Source organism: Ambystoma mexicanum, chromosome 3q (assembly GCF_040938575.1).
Source record: "Ambystoma mexicanum isolate Mex_15411 chromosome 3q, UKY_AmexF1_1, whole genome shotgun sequence".
NCBI lineage: Eukaryota > Metazoa > Chordata > Amphibia > Caudata > Ambystomatidae > Ambystoma > Ambystoma mexicanum.
Genome location: NC_090926.1, coordinates 805,595,039 through 805,611,856, shown reverse-complemented (window position 1 = coordinate 805,611,856; position 16,818 = coordinate 805,595,039).

Below are 16,818 nucleotides of genomic sequence, written 5' to 3'. Positions count from 1 at the left end.
CTTCCACTTCCTCTATGATATCCATCTTCACCAGATTGTCCAGTTCTCTCTCAACTTTCTCCCGCAAGTGGAATTGCACCTGCCTGTGCTTCGGCAAATTGGTCACCAGTGAGCTTCCCAACACCAGTGAATATGCCCGAGCACTGGGCCAGCAGGGACTGAATGTCTTCTAGATAGACGCCAAAGCCGAAATTGACTATGTGCAGTGCCTCTGCAGCGGCACAGCCTAGCAGTGTCACGTTGCTTACTTTGGTGACATAGAATCTGGCTTTTATGGTTATGTTGTCATATTGAACAGAAGCTACGAACACACATTCCAAAGGCAACGGGTGTTTTTCTCCAAACGTGTGTGTCCTTCAAGGGTGGGGCATCAGTCAGCTGTCAGTAATGTTCCTCTGCTGTGACACTCACTGACACCACAGTGTCAATTAATATGGGGAACTGTGAGTCGCAGATGCGGACTACGCACTTAGGTTGGCGCCTCTTAGACACTTGCAGTTCAGTCATACTAGATATACAAAATACATCCTCCTAATCTTCCTCAGGCTTTTCCAGGGGAGGTTGCGCCACCTGGGTCACCCCCCGTGCTGTCCTTTGGAACGTGAAAGGACAGCATGCCCTCTGAAGTGCGTGGATGGTGTAGGCGCACGGCAAACACGAGCAAAGTGATTCGACACGCCACATATGCTGCAGACGTTATCGTTCGATGGGCAGTCTTTTGAGTGAGGAAGGTCATAGACACACTGGGGGCATGGGGTCGGATCATTTCCCCGACCATCGATGGCCGCTTGTCTGTCTTGCGATATTGTCTTCCCAAAGTACATGCATCCTCCAGCTTGACTGATTTCAGGGCGGCACACATCTAGTTCGCTCTGACATCTGCCAGTTTATGGGAGCATCCCAGCTCCAGGATGTGTACCAGTTTAATGCCTGGCTCGCGCAGTATTTGACGCCTCATAGTTATGGATGAGCAGCCCTGAATCAGCTGCTGCCGCATCTTGTGTTCCTCATTCGGCCAGGCACACGTGACTCCCATTTGCCTCAGTCTGCTGTGTAATGCGTCGAGAGACTCTCCTTCCTTCTGCATTGCTGTCCTCATAAGGAACCTCTCATAGTCCTGGTTCGCCGTCAGCGCAAAGTATTCTTGGAGTGCTGCCTTGGCTGCATTAAAAGTAGCATCCGCAGGTTGTAGGGTCTTAAAAATATTGTGTACGGCAGGACCAGCTGAATAAAGGATGATCGACTTTTTTGTAGCGTCATTGTCCTGGCACGTGGCTGCCAGAAACATCTCCAGCCGCTTCACCCATGCGGACCACCTGGGGATGAGTGCCAACGGGGCTCCTGTGATGTCGAATTCTTACAGTGGGGCAAGGTAGGACGAAGGGCGTAGTACACTGACGCCAGCAGGGGCACCTCTTGCATTGTTCGCCATTGTGCACTCTTAACGGGTGACTGCACAGACGGGAATGTCACAATACCCCTCACCGTAGGTGGAGAGGCTCAGCGGAGGCTCAGCGGGGGATTGTCACCTGAGTCTCAAGTGGGGACCAGAGACAGGGAGCACAAGGACTCCACACAGGAGCTGCAACCCCATCCAGGCCTATTGTCATTAAAGTACTTGATGAGAAGTAGGCTGACTCTGTAGGGTCTTCTGCATGCAGGTTTGTAGTATCACTGAAGATGGGAAGTACAAGCACTCTAGGCAGGAGATGCAAACTCTCGCCAGGTCTGGGCCAACAGGGACTTTGCACATGTGGGGCACACTAACTTTCAGGTTTCTTGATGCACTGCAAGCACTACTCTACTGGCACAACGTTTTTCTTTTTCTTTTATGTGTCTTTATTATACTCACCTGTTAGATGTTGTGTCTTGCTTTTTTTATTGTTTTGAAGGAGTACAAAAAAGAGAAATAAAACTCGCAGCCGTGAGCAGCAGGGCACTTTTCCCCTTTGCTTAGCAGATCGTGGCTGTGTTGATCGTCATGATCAGTCTGTTTAAATGTGTGTTTTCTTGTCCTTTATGTTCTGTTACTGCTGCCCGACACATGCTTCCCAGGAGAGGGCCGCTCTGTCCGAGGCCCACTCTGGGGCTTTGCAGGAGAAACGGAGTGGAGCCTGGATCCCGACGATTACACCGCCGGCGGCCCAGGTGATGACAAATAGATCTCTTGTGCAGCAACGCCTGCCAGTGCACAGCCGTGCACACCAGTCCAGCTCCACCTTCCGCACGGCCTGGTCGCACATGGACAGTGCTTCCCGGCAACAGGGAGCTTCAGCTGCATCTGTAGCGCAGTGGGCGGGAAAACAGGATTCAACCAACCAGATGTACATCCGATATGGCAACCAGTTATCAGTTTTGGGCCAATTTGCTGCTTGAATATTTTCAATGATGGTAGCAGAGAAAATCTGTCAAATTTGAAATCAAACTGAAGGAGCTGGCTTGTCGCTGCCATAAACTTTACCTTGAGGTCAATTGGCGAGTCTATTCCACCCTTTTTATCATATTGAAATGACCCCAAGCACTTATATTTATTGACCACCTCCAATAGACAAACCCTCAAATTCCATGAAAGGTTTTTCCATTTGGACCCCCCCCCGATTCAACACCAATACTTTTGATTTTTCTGTGTTTATTGAGAGGTCCAAATTGCCCAAGAAACCATTCACCGCATGCAGAGCTCTATGTAGACCAATTGGAGTCATGTCGCAGATGACAATGTCATCTGTGTACATTAATTGCTGTACTTTGACCTTCCCTAACCTAGAGGGATTGGTCCTTGATAGGGTCCAAGAAGCTATTATACCCTTAATGCAGAAACAAAAGAGGAAAGGTGCCAGGGCACAGCCCTGGTGCAAACCCCTATTTGTTTCTATCCAGCATGTGTAGGATCCATGGACATCTACTCTCACTTTAATCTTTGTGCCCAAATGGAGAGCCTCCAAAATCCTTATCAGTGGAAGCGGGCATACATTATCGTATAAGCTCTTCCATAATACCGCCCTATTAACATGGTGGAAGACCTTGCTAATATCCAGAAAAACCAGATATACTGGATTCCCTTCAGCCTTTGCCTGGCCAGAAAGCAATGCTAAAACAAGACTGTTCAAGGAGGTTCCCATGCCCTCCGTGAAACCTGTCTGAAATGGGTCCAGGCAATCAGCATTACTTGCCCAATTTTACAATTCCTTTAAAATCATTTTGACATAAATTTTATTAGATACGTCCAACAATGCTATTGGTCTGTAGAACAATGGTGATGACCTGTCCCCACTTTTAAAAATCAGAACTATGAGTGCCTCAGACCAGGTTTCGGTGAACTCCCTTTTAAGCAAAATACTCTCAAACAGACTAGACGGTAATTGACACCATAAAAGCACTTTTGATTTGAGGGTCGAATTGGAAAGGCCATCGGTCCCGGCAGCATTCGATTTCTTGCTCACTTTTATCAGGTGAGCAATTTCATCAAGGTTCCACCACAGAGCCCCCTTCCAACTGGATTGTGGCAACACAGTGTTTTAACCCAGGCTTTACATAGAGATCAATAAAATGCTTTACCCAGACCGCCTCTGATATCGCCTGGGTTTGCCAACACTGATCCCTCCCTTGTGGCTTTATTAATTGCCAAAACCTACCTGTATTGTTATGCAGCATACAAGACAACATTTATTCTGCATTTCTGTTACTCATTAGAAATGTGTGACCCTTTAACCAATTCCTGTATCTCTGCTTTGCCATGCGAATATCGTCAAAACAACCATGAGGATTCTACTTCTGCATCCCCTTTATCTCAAGATGCATTTGTTTTTTCCGTTCCTGAACCTGGGCATCAAATATGTGGGTACCCCCACCCTCACCGCCCTCTTGGCCAAGGTTCTTCCCATCATAAGACCACCTAATATTGATGATATACAAGAGGAGAACCCTTCCGGGAGCAAAGAGGACCAATCCCTTTAGCGAATAACCTCCCGATCTCCTTGTCAAAAGCCTTTGCAATCTTAGGGGACCATTTAACTAAATGGTTTCTTGGGTTTATCTCCACCATAAGGGGTGTATTCTCCACTTGATGTTTCAGGGGCAAAGCAATTTCACAAGAAATCAGTGAGTGGTCACTTAACTCCAGTTTTCCACTAAGAGGCGGCCACCCATCTGAAAAAGGTCAGCCGACACAAAAACATAATCTAAGGTACACTTCCAAAGGCCATTATACCATGTAAAACTCAACGGTCCCCTGGAAATTGACCATTAAGCAATGGGAGCTCCCATTCCTCTAAGCCTTGATGAACCTTCTTACCCCTATCTCGTGCTTCCCTAGATGTTTTTAACCTGTTTGGTGCCAGATACCAGGAGTCATCGAGCGTTCTGCATTAAAATGACCTAACACAATTACTGAAGCTCCTTTTTCAGGTAATTCCCCCAAGAAAGTGAAGAGAGGGCTGGAAGGGCTTCCTCCAACTGCTTTTTATCCGAATTCAAATAAACATTTACGACAAGGCATTTACTAAGTGTCCCTTCACCAGGCACTTGCAATTCCAAAAAGGATACCAGCGTGTCCCTCCTACCAGAGTAAATTTTATTGGATGGCCACACCTTGGTTCCGCTTTATTGCTGTCAAAATGCCACAGTAAGGCCTCCCTCTTGTACCTCGCAATGCTTCAATATACACTACATCAAAACCTTCTATAATCGGTGCAAATCCAGCAGCAAGGTTTCCTGCAGGCAAATTATGTCAAAGGATAACAACAAATCCTGATTGTTCATTATGTTTTGAAAGCCTCTGGAATTCCAGGAGGCCACTATCCAGTTTGACAATCAGGATTCGTAGCCTATCGTTGCTCCCCCCTCAACCTTCAGCTCTTGGTTTTGTTTGCAGCCATTATTTGCATCATTTTGTGGGGCCTTTTGACTAAACCCCCATGGATTGCTCGCTTCAACCTGTCGGGCAAAGTATGACCCACCATCTTTGCATTCCATTCTCTGTAGACTTGGGGATAGCCTAGAAATTATTGAGGTCACTACATCAGCAATTTCAAATCCCAGTGACAGGAAGTGCTAATTTTCGGCCAAAATAGCATTTTTAATAATATGTGACCTTAAATAAAGTTTTACCACATTTAAGCAATCTTCATGAAGGAATTCGACAATACTTATGTCACCCGTGGTTACCAACCTCAAGCTAGGGATTTCATACATCGGAGACAAGATATAATGCCTATTCAGTGGGTACCTGTTGGAGCTCTCAAAAAGCCGGCTCAATTCGATACACATATGTTCCTCCTGAACTTGCCTCTTTTGAGGGAGTCCATCGGGTACTCTTAACTGTGTATTGGGTCTACAGCCCTTGATGTTAGGATTAAAGGAAGGGGCAGTGTCCACCAGCAGTTGTTTGCTTTTTGGAATACCCAAACTCTGTCCTTCTATTATATGAGACAAAGGCACAGATATTTCACAGATAACATCCCAACACTCCTGAGCCTGAGCATGATCAACCACTAGGACCGGTATTGAAAATATTGCAAACAGTTTCTCCTTTTCTTCCACCACCGATGCCAACATTTTATCCTTTACCACCACCGCCAGCTTAAGCTGTGACAGACCCAACAACAGTGTCAGGCCAGAGTCCCTTAAAACACAAGCTTTCCCTCCACCTTCCCAGATTATTTGGTCTGTCTTTACCAAGGTAACCTGATCCTCTTCACTCCCTGCCTTATCTAGAGTCCCCCCTCTGTCGAGTAAACGGAAATGTTACTTAAATGAAAGGATGGGCTGTCCTCGGAAGGCATGTGGACCATTGTCGTATGCTCCTGTGCCCAACCAATGCAATTGGTCCCTCACAGGCTCCTTGGATACCTTAACTTTCTTACACTTAAAGAAATCTCTTTTCTTTTGCTGAGGATCTGCCCTTCCTGCTGCCATTTGCTTGTCAGCCTCAACTCTTAATTGAGCCAAAAATGTACAGGATCCCATATTGTTTTGTTTAGGTGGTAACTGACAATTTTTGTTTCTTTTTCTTTTGTGGCACCAACGTTCCTCTAATCGGGGGACCTCTGGTTGGCTGCACTGGCTACTTAGGGCTGCTACATACAATTACATTTGCTAGATCAGGATCCAACCCCAGAATGGAAACTGGCGGGAGCAGGTCACCTATCGTAATCTCCATTTGCTGACGCTGTTCAGTTGTCACCCAAGGGGGCTTGGCTGACTCCATCGCCACATCCTTATCTATCACCAAGCCTTCCCCGGGTGCGACCTCCACATCAGCTATTTCCTTTTTAGAGAGCATTTCATTTTGGTTGATAGTAGCAATTATGTACCCCTCAAAAGAATTGACCTTCCCAACCAGTTCCCTCAAAATCTGTCTAGGGTCACACGTATTTCAAAGTTGAGAGAGTCATACACTCTGTCCATGCAATCAAGAAGCAGGGCAAGAATTGGAAAGGACAACTCATCAACCACTGTTGGAGAATCCCCACCCATCCCAGCCTGGCCCAACACCCTTTGAACTTGGACCTCAGGAAGGACTGAACCCCAGCACTCCCAACCATATTCACCCATGTTTGATCGTTATTTGGAAACTACTCATATCCATTTTGATCTATCACAGCGTTTGCCTGGTAGGAAGTGCAGGCAACATCTATTTTTGAAAACTCTCTCTCTATTGGTTGGTGCAACATTATTTCTGTAAGGCCCAAATCTTGAGCAGGGGATTCTGGAAAGGACCATTGGTTGGTCTTAAAGTCCAAAGACAATCTTACCCGTTTCCCCAACTCATGGGAAATAGCTGATGCTAAAAGAGACACATAAGAGATCAAGTCTCCCCCCTGCTTCATGTCACCACTCACTATACTTCCTATATTTCCTTCACTGTTGGTAAAAACTTGGTTTATGTTACCTATAACCCCCCCAATATGGGGTCCACCCGCTTAATTAATAGAATTGCAACAGGCTCATGATTTACAGTGGCTATGTTCAACCCTGTATTTGAAAGTTTGTTTGCTTCTTCGCTCTCATCCAGAAAGGTCTCTGTCGGACCCAACTGGGTAGGGTGGACAGTCATCTGCTCCAGGTTTGGTCCCTCTCCCTTTCCTGGATTTCCATGGGGTGATTGTTATTTTGTAAGGTTGAAGCAGGCTCTGCAGTCAAACCCATGCTTCTCGACGTTACCCCGATTTGAAACAAAGGCACAATGTATTATCGCAAACTCCAAAAGACCTAGGGCCTCATTACACGTTGTGCGGTAAAAAATGGCATTTACCGGCATGGTGCTATTAGCGTTTCCGCCCTCGCAAGAGGGCGCTAATTGCGTACCATTACGAGTACGCGGACATGAGCATAGCGCCATGCCGGTAATGACCCTACTGCCATGCTGTAAAAGTCCCAAAAAGTCCCTTATCGGCTTCGACCAAAGTGCTAATAATACACCTCCGCCCTCAGGCTACATGCAATTTGCGGTCACCGCTATTAGCAGTCACCGCCATTAGCGGTCACCGTTAAAAAGCGGAATCGGAAATAGCGTCATCGCACAGGAACGGGAAAGAGCATGGCGGCCATCTTAAAAAATCCATTGCCATCCTCTGCATCCAGGACCTCTTTCCAGGAAACACGAACACAAATTCATCCTGGATAGCCCGAAGATGCCCAAGGCCGTGAAAAAAGCTGCTGATCGCCAGCGAAAAGAAAAATTCAGCAATGAGGAGCTGATCATGCTCACTGAGACACTTGCGGCAAATGCCAATGTAGTCTTCAGCAATGACATGCAGCAGGAGACCCTCCTAAAAAAGAAGGCCATCTGGGCAGAGGTTGCCCACAAAGTCAGTGCGTTGGGCACCTCCACCCGCACAGTCAAGGACTGCCGTAAGAGGTGGGACGACCTCCGGGTCCGTGTCAGAAACATACTGTCAGTGAATCGCAAGCTGGCAATGGGCACAGGAGGTGGCGCCGATTCCCCTCTGAAACTCCGGGAGTGGGAGGATGAGACATGCGCCTCCACAATTGGTGTGGAATCGGTAGAGGGTGTTGGAGAGATGGAGCATGGTGTGGCCACTTCATCCGATGGAGGAGAGTGTATACATCAAACAATGCACAGTGAAGGGTGACGGGCCCCCCAAATATGTGTCCATATTCAGGCCATGGATCCAGCCACAAACACACATGCATGCATCACCACATACTCGTGCAACACAGACCCATTCATGCATGACCCACCCGACATCCCCATTACCAGAATCCAAAATAAAGAGTCCCCAATGCATAGAGAGGCATGACGTAAACATTCTGCATAAGGCACGTCAAACCATAAATGATGATATTCCCTATTTTTGACCCCTACAGGATCACAGACAGACACTGAAGACCCACGCACTGCGACACCTGCTCCCCCAGCAACGAAAAAGCACAGGAGAGATGAGACAGGGGACACCGCCACCACCTCAAGGGGAACCGGGAGGAGTGTTCAGCAGCAGAGGTCCAAAGGTAGCAAGAGCAACAGTTTGACGCAGCCTGAGGCCACGGTTGCTGCTATTGTTGCACCCACGGCAGTGTGTCCCATTACATGTGAAACCAGCACGGAGGGCACGCACTCTGCTGCCACCAGTTCAACTGGTGAGGCAGCAGCCACCGCACCACTTTCAGACGAGGATGAGGCAATTTACATTCTGGATCGAAGCCAGACCCCCAGCCCAACACGGTCCATTGAGCCCAGCCCAAGGCCATCATCAGGATCAGATAGCCATGGAGGATCAGCCACCCACACCGTGTAAGGGGCATGGAGCCCTCAGGTGTCCTCACCTGATGCCAGGGGTATGGACCAGGGCGCAGAAGCCACCCCAACAGCTCGTAGCACGCAACATGACCTTGCATCCATCAGCCAGAGGCAGGTAGAAATCACTGCGCTGGTTGGGCAGCATGTGGCCGAGTCAGCCCGTCTGAGGGATGACCTCAGTATGTATGCAAGCCAGACAAGGGAGGGCATGGAGGCCTGCACGAACAGGATTTGCGAGGAAATGGCCCAACTCAGGCAGGCTATGACACGTATTGCGGACGCCATTGAGCGCCAATACCCACCCCCAACACAGGATCAACCGGGTACCTCCTCCTCTGCGAGTTCCTGGCAAACAAGCCCCCTGCGCCGCTCTCTGCGCAACTTGAGGCGCACAACATTCCAACCACCCAATGGCGGAGGAGGCACTGAGGATTAGGGCCAGCAAGTACTAGGTGGCACATGTGGAGCAGGACACGTACACGCTATAAGGCTCAGGGTGTTGTGGGGGGAGTGGGGAAAGGGTGTTTTTGGGAGTGTTGTGGGGGGAGGGGGGAAAGGGTGTTTTTGGGAGTGTTGTGGGGGAGGGGGGAAAGGGTGTTTTTGGGAGTGTTGTGGGGGGGAGGTCGTTTGCACAGTTGGGGCCATGCACTTTTTGTTCACATTCTGATCACAATGAAACTGTTGAGAAGTTGAAACACAGGCTTGGTCTTCATCATTGTGTATGTGTACTTTATTGGGGAGAGGGTCCTTTGTGGGCCTCACCACATGCATCAGGGCAACAATACCCATCTCCATCCATAATAGTTCTCCCTTGTATCTCATAAAATTTGATACATCACATGCAGACGCACATCGTGTCCCTCCTGGCCATCTCCTCTTGCACGTCCTGGTGGACCATTTCACCCATCCTCATCCCCATCAACATCATCCTCATCTGGTGGTTGCATGTCAATGTCAGGTGGCATAGGCACATTCCGTCTGATGCAAATTTTGTGCTGCATTACACATGCCATGGTTATCTTCGGCACTTTGTCATGGCCGTACAGGAGAGCCTCACCCGGCCCGCTTAGGCACCAGAGCTGTGTCTTCGAAAGGCCAAATGCCTGCTCTATCATGACGCAGGTACGGGTATGTACAATATTGTAGTCCTCTTCCTGCTGGTTCTGTGGGTTCCGTACAGGGGTTAGGAGCCACCTCCTCAGGGGATAGGCGGCATCGCCTGTATGGGGTGAAGAATGGGTACCTGTTAACGGTCACCTCTGGTGCAGCCTGTACATGTCACACAAATCGTCTTTGCATTGTGATTGAAAATCACAACTACCAGCATGCATGCAGATGAACTGCGTGGCTGCAATGTGCAAAGCTGAGCTCGACCATGCAAGTGGACATGCCCGAATCATGCCTCCGACAGTAATAGAAATGTCCTGGGTGAGGCCAGGTCTCAGGTGTCCCTGGGCCCAGGCAAATATATTACCACACTGCCAGTGTACTGCCATTCCGACATCCATGTTGCCATGCTGTGAAGCATCACTTCAGGTGTGTGGTTAGATGCTATGGCTAGGGGTGATCCCTTTGCATGCATTCAAGGGCACATTGCTGTATTGATGTTGTGCTGCCCTAATTCTGTATGACTGTCTTGACGGCATGTTGCTGATTTGTGCATTATGTGGTGTGGCATGATGTGCAATGTGGGTGTGGATGGATGTGTAATATTTTGAAACACGGACTTTTTTCAATGTTGCGCAGCTTCAAAATGCATGTGGTGTCTTCTCGAGTACATTGTGGCCTTCCCTAATGGACATTGGTGTACATCTGTATGTCCATTTGTCCTACGTACGACTGTCAACACCCAGTGGAGTATGTATCTCCCCCCCAATCACACCGCCATGTGCATGCCCTGCTACTCACCAAGTTGCCACGATCGTTGTCCGGCTTGTCGCTCCATGTTGCGTGGTATGGTTGAGTTCTGCAGGACCATTGAATCATGGGTTGATCCGGGATATCTGGCACAACAATGTGTGATTATCTTGTTTGCGTCACATGCCATTTTGACAATGATGGAGTGGAATTGTTTTCTGTTTCGGTAGACTACTTCGTTGTGATGTAGGACCACCAATTCCACATGGGTACAGTAGATGGCCCTGATGCTACTTGGGATGCCTGTCAGTGAATAGAAGGCAACTTTGGTGTTTGCGATCTCCTGGGAAGTCCGTGGCAGGAATATGTGTTCATGTACAAGCTTCAGGAGGGCATCGAGTACCTGGTTCAGCGTGCGTGAGAATACTGGTTGTGAGATGCCATGCATGTGCCCCACAGTATGCTGCTAGGAGCCTGTGGCCAGGAAGTGGAGCACAGTCACCACCTTCAGTAGAGGGGGGATTGCAGTTCTGATGTCTATGAGGCTCACAATGTCGTCATGTATCTTATCCATGATGCTGGTGATGGTATCCCTGTCCAGACGGTACAGGGTATGTATCTGCTCAGGTGTTGGGTTAAATGGACTGGCTTGGATCCTGGGGATTGTTGGCTGCCTCTGTGATATTTCTGGGTGCCCTGGTGGTGCTTGCTGCGCCTGTCTTGCCCTCCTCCTACTCCTCCTCCTCCTCCTGCGTCTCCTCTGTGCTGCCTGTTGTTGTTGGTGCTGCACTGCAATCATGTCCTCCAGCCCATGTAATGCTGCTAGTATTGGAACCATCTTGGTGTGGGAAGGGATGTGGGAAGGGGTGTGGTGTGCTCTTTTGTGCTGCCAGTCTCCATTGCCTCCACCTGTGCTGATTGTGTCCACCTGTGGCAGGTGGGAACACTGCTCAGGTCTCTTTACGGGTGGTTCACGATGCCGGTATTAGCGCCATGCCGGTAAGGGTTTTTTGGGTCTTTACCATGCCGCTATTGCCATGTCTGCATGGCTTGTAATGGCGTGCTATTTGCGCCATGCCGCTATTTCCGACCTGGGGTTCGCGCGCCCACGGACTTGCCGCTATTAGTGGCACCGTACTTACCGGTTCCGCTAATAGCGGGAAGTCTGGGTCGTAATTGGCTAGGGAATTTAGCGGTACCGGTAATCCCTTACCGGTACCGTTATTCCCTTAGCACACAACGTGTAATGAGGCCCCTATACTTTAACACTGTAGCCGCTCTGCCCTAACAGCACTTGAGGATTAATAGACCGTGGTTCAAAGGCTTGAAAGGAGCACAGTCACCCCACATGAAGGGCAGTAGAAGTCGGGAACGACAATTTTGCATTCCGTTCAATTAATGCAGCATTCATCTCCTCCCCTCTTCTGCTTTGTTGCCAATAGTGGGGGTTCAAAGGCCTTAACAACCAGCAGACACCCCCGGTTGCACTGACACTTCGGAAAACACAACCTATTTATGGTTCAAAGGGCTATGCCCCACAGTTACCAAAACTATCAAGAGAATTTCTCTACCCATTAACAGAAGTTTGTGGCTCAAAGGGCTTTGCCCCGCAATCACCACCAAACAATCAAGAGAATTCCTTTACACATTAACAAAGGTTTTTGTGGCTCCAACAGCTTTGCCCTGCAGTCACCACCAAACAGGAAATAAGCAACCTTTCACAGTGTGACAATGGTGTGGCTCAAAGGGCTTTGCCCCGCAGTTACCACGAGACTGGAAACTGAAATACTCTTTACAAGACGAAAAATTGTGGCTCTACAAGTTTTATGTTCAGTCCCCACAGAGCAATAGAATACCTCTTTTACAAGAGGTATATATAATTCAAATAGTTATTGTCTCTCAGCCTCCACTGTAGCAGATATTATGTCTTTTACGGCGATTCCCATTATGTTTCAGAAAAATCCTCTGTACCGACTGGGGCCTTAGACCTCATCCAATGTGCAGAGGGTATTTAGCAGCTTTCTGGGTGAGTATATAGTCACAGGAAGGTCAATTCAACGGTTCCATGTCATTTAATCGCGTGATGAAACAACAATGGTTTTTTCTCTGTTGATATTTCAATGCGAAAACTCGTTTTTTATTTATTTTTTATTTTTGGGGGGTTGCCCCCTAACCCCATCCCCTTTAATTACTTAACTATTCCCAAACACCCACACCCCATCTATATATTTTTTTTTATCCCCCTACAAAATTCGATGAGTTTTCACGTTGAAATGACAACAGTGAAAAACCCAGCATCCTTGCATCCCACGATGAACGGACGGTGTACCAATTCAACAATCTGTCAAAGCGAACCACCATGTGTCTATGAGACACTCAATTGTTCCCTAAAGCCTATTGATATTATAAAAATACACGTAGGGACCACGTATGGTGAATTTGATGTAAATGAGGTCCTTATTTCCCGAAAATGTTAAATTTGTATTTGTATTTATTTGGCTTATATAGCGCTTTGTACCTGCTGGGCTTTTTTTATTGCAAAGCAGAAATGGCAGGGGAAGAAAGGCACAACACTAGAGTAGTAGAACCTTCGATTTAAAGAAGGTTTGCATGATAGTTTTCAGACCCTCACCTTGAAGGTTGGGGAGACGTAGTAACCATCCTTGCCTTAGAACAGTTGTCCTCTAGATAGAGTTTGAGAAGACAGACTATGTTTGATTCAAGTCTGCTCAAACACAAAATCACAGTGTTCCAACACTGCACAACACTCCTCTCTCACTCCGATTTAACAGAAGAAATGCATTAACTTGTCAACATTCATTGCTTAGCACCTAGTTATTCATGCCCATCAAAAGCTACATGTTTATTTCTTCCAATCGGGCAATCAAAATAGTATTGTCTACCTCTGGTAGTATGTGCACTACTGGTCCAAACCTTTCCATGTCGCTGTCCCTGTGAAAGCAGGGTTGCAAGATTACACATTTCTTTTTTTATACTGTGAATAGGGAGTATTTCAAATCCATATTTTTATTACCAGTGAGTATTTGCCAATTTTGAAGGGAGCAGAAGTGGCTGATACACCCCTAATCTGAATGGCTGTGCACAAATCGCCAACACAGTCATAGCAACTTTAACCAACAGTGTCCATGTTGAACACCCAAAAGCACACAGCACAAGCAGCAAAGTCCCTGACCACCGTAGCATGGACACCAACTATTCTGCACGTGGAGCCCAAACTACACACATCAGACCACAAGTAGGAAGGCATAGTACAAAATGGAAACAAGCAGCAAACACATGTGAGGTCCACCTTGGACCCCATATGCGTGTTCCACAAACAACATACAGGTCGTGTGGCCAACCCATTCCCTGACAGCAACTACACAGTTATAACAAAACAATCATGCAGATTTTGAAAAATGCAAGTGCACTACAAGAAAGATGCACATCACACCTCACACCTTATCCCTTGTGAGCCTGCACCATCCAGACCCTGGAATCTATGGATGTCCCTGTCTGTAGGCCAGGAAACCAACCAACTCTGATACTGTGTTCTGTACACACATACAACAGCAACATCCCCTTCAATCGCAGCAATCATCTTCCCCTGCAGAATGCCTCTGTAGAGAAAAACAACACCATTTCAGGGCAAGCAACACATCAATGCACCCAATTACACAGCAGCATGTGCCCCCCCCCGAGTGACATGCAACAAATGCAAATAAGAACTCACCCACCCATCACCATGCGTCCCTGCACCTATGCATCCAGATACGCCCACCTCACACCAATGCAATATGAACACCCCACACAGTGCCAACTTACCCACCCACAACACCTACACTGCCTGCACACCAGAGTGCCATGCAGTGAAGGACCAGGCAACACTTACCTCTTCTCATGGTGATGGAACATTGCGAAGACTCTGACCGGCCACAATCAGTATGACACTGAGAGGACTCCCAAAAAGAGAGCACTGAGAGGTTGGAAACCCAGGATCACCTTGGAAGTACTCCCAATGCCACCATAAAACACCCCGTGATTAACGTGGCAGTGGGACAGTTCAGTAAACACTGGCAGGAGAGTCGATGATGTAAAGTCCAAGACGATGTGATGCAAAAATATCACCAATTGCATAGAAGACCGGATCCGGCAGAAGGCAGCTGTTCACCAAGGAAGCAGGCATACTGAAAGGCAGGTCAATGAGGCAACTGGCATGAAAGAGACATGAAAGAGACAAGCAGACATGAGAAAGGAATGAGAAAAAGAGGCCAAGGAATCTGCCACAAAAAAGGGAGCAGGCAACTGGAAAGTGGAAGGGAAGGCAGACTTCACAGGGACTGGATTGAATGGGAACCAATGTACCTGGAACTGAAGGGAGCGTTGAGATGCACTGAGAAGCTGTCAACATGTGTCAAATGGCCAGCAATGCTGTGCTGTGTGTGGAATTGCCTCAGGACAGCACCCCCAGAAGGGGAGGAATGACCAATATTGAACTGCCTGCGTTGGTAGACATGACAAGTAAAAACTAATTGAACAGGATGCCATGCGACAGGCAAGAAACATGTGAAAATGGCAAGGAAACACTCCCCATCACTCCCATCACCCTGTGTCCCAGCAAACATACAGCTCGACCTGTCACCCTCATGACAACTCACCAACAACGGACCCACAGTGACAGCCTCCCTCATAACTATCAACCCACAACCAGTGACACCCTGATTGTCATGAGAAAACAGCATGCATAGATACACTAGCACCCATGAAGCTGGGCCTGTGGACCTCAATACAAGTAAAAGAAAAACAACCTCACACTGTGCCAGACTCCCTACCACCAACAACAACACAAGTCCCACCCTGAATGCCCTTCACTTACCTCCAGAGGGTACCCACCTGGTTTGCATCCACTGCACCGCACCTGAAAAAACATTTGAAACTCGCAAGGACATGCATTGAATCAACATACAGATACTGGACAGCCATGACAACGCCTGTATGGAACAAGGAAATAGGCATGACCACCCAGTGGTGAAGGATGACACAGTGCAATATGGAGACAGGACACAGAGTGACGATTTCTGAGTAGTGAAGTGGAGAGAGACGAGAGAGAGAGAGAGAGAGAGAGAGAGAGAGAGAGAGGGATAGGTGAAAAGCGCTGCAAGGAGGAGACTGGCTGGAGGGGAAATGAGGATGGATATGTCTAACATCACAGTGGGTTAGGGCAGAAAGAAGTTGGCCAAGAGAGGAAGACAGAGACATGAACACTTGCGCAAGAAGCAGCCTGGAAGGCACATAGATGGAAAAGTACACCATGTAATGGGCGACGAAGGACAAATGTGGGTGATGGAGAAGGGCAGACTGCCAAAGAATGGCCACCTGTGAAAGGTCAATCAGCAGCTCTACATCAAACAAACATGCACCACCCACCATGGCACGCAAAGCAGAAAGAGACCCATGTACGCAGCATCAACGCAAATAAATGCCTACAACCACATTCCCATACCCTGCATCAACCAACAACCCCCCCCTGTTGGACACCACTGTAAATGGAACTCAGGACAACATGCAGCTGTCCACTCACCCTCCAACAGACTACACACCCTGCGTGAGACCGTCCCAGTAAGTGGGCATGGATCCCAGGGTGCACTGGAAACTCACACAGAGACAACAGATGAAGACAAGCTGTGGGGAGGGGAAGAAGTAACACATGCATGGGCCCACAATGTGCACACACACTGTGCAGTCACTCACAGTGCCAGAAGAGATGAACAAGTAATGCAAATAAAAAATCATGCAATACATCCTGGTGTAGAGAATATACAGAAACAAATAATGTACAACAAGTGACCTGATTGGGTAACACAGCAGCAGTCTGTTAGGGGTATACATGTGCATATCTGTGCTACCCTACATGCAGCAGGTGTGACAAATCTGTCCTGTCATGTCAACGTACACAAATGCCCAGAACTGTGTCACCAGAGAGGCTATGTCATGAAGCGGTGTAACTGAGGATGAGTAGACCTGACAATGGACATGTGTGTTACATGTGGAATAGTGTTAGGGCAGATCATGTGAGTGGATAAGGGAGTGGAGTGGGAAGTCGCACAGTTCAAAGAGTAGTGTGGACAGGGAGTACACCTGCCAGTCCCCATAGGAAACATGGGGCTAGGGGGAGTAGAAGGATGGCAGTAAGGTCAGTGAGG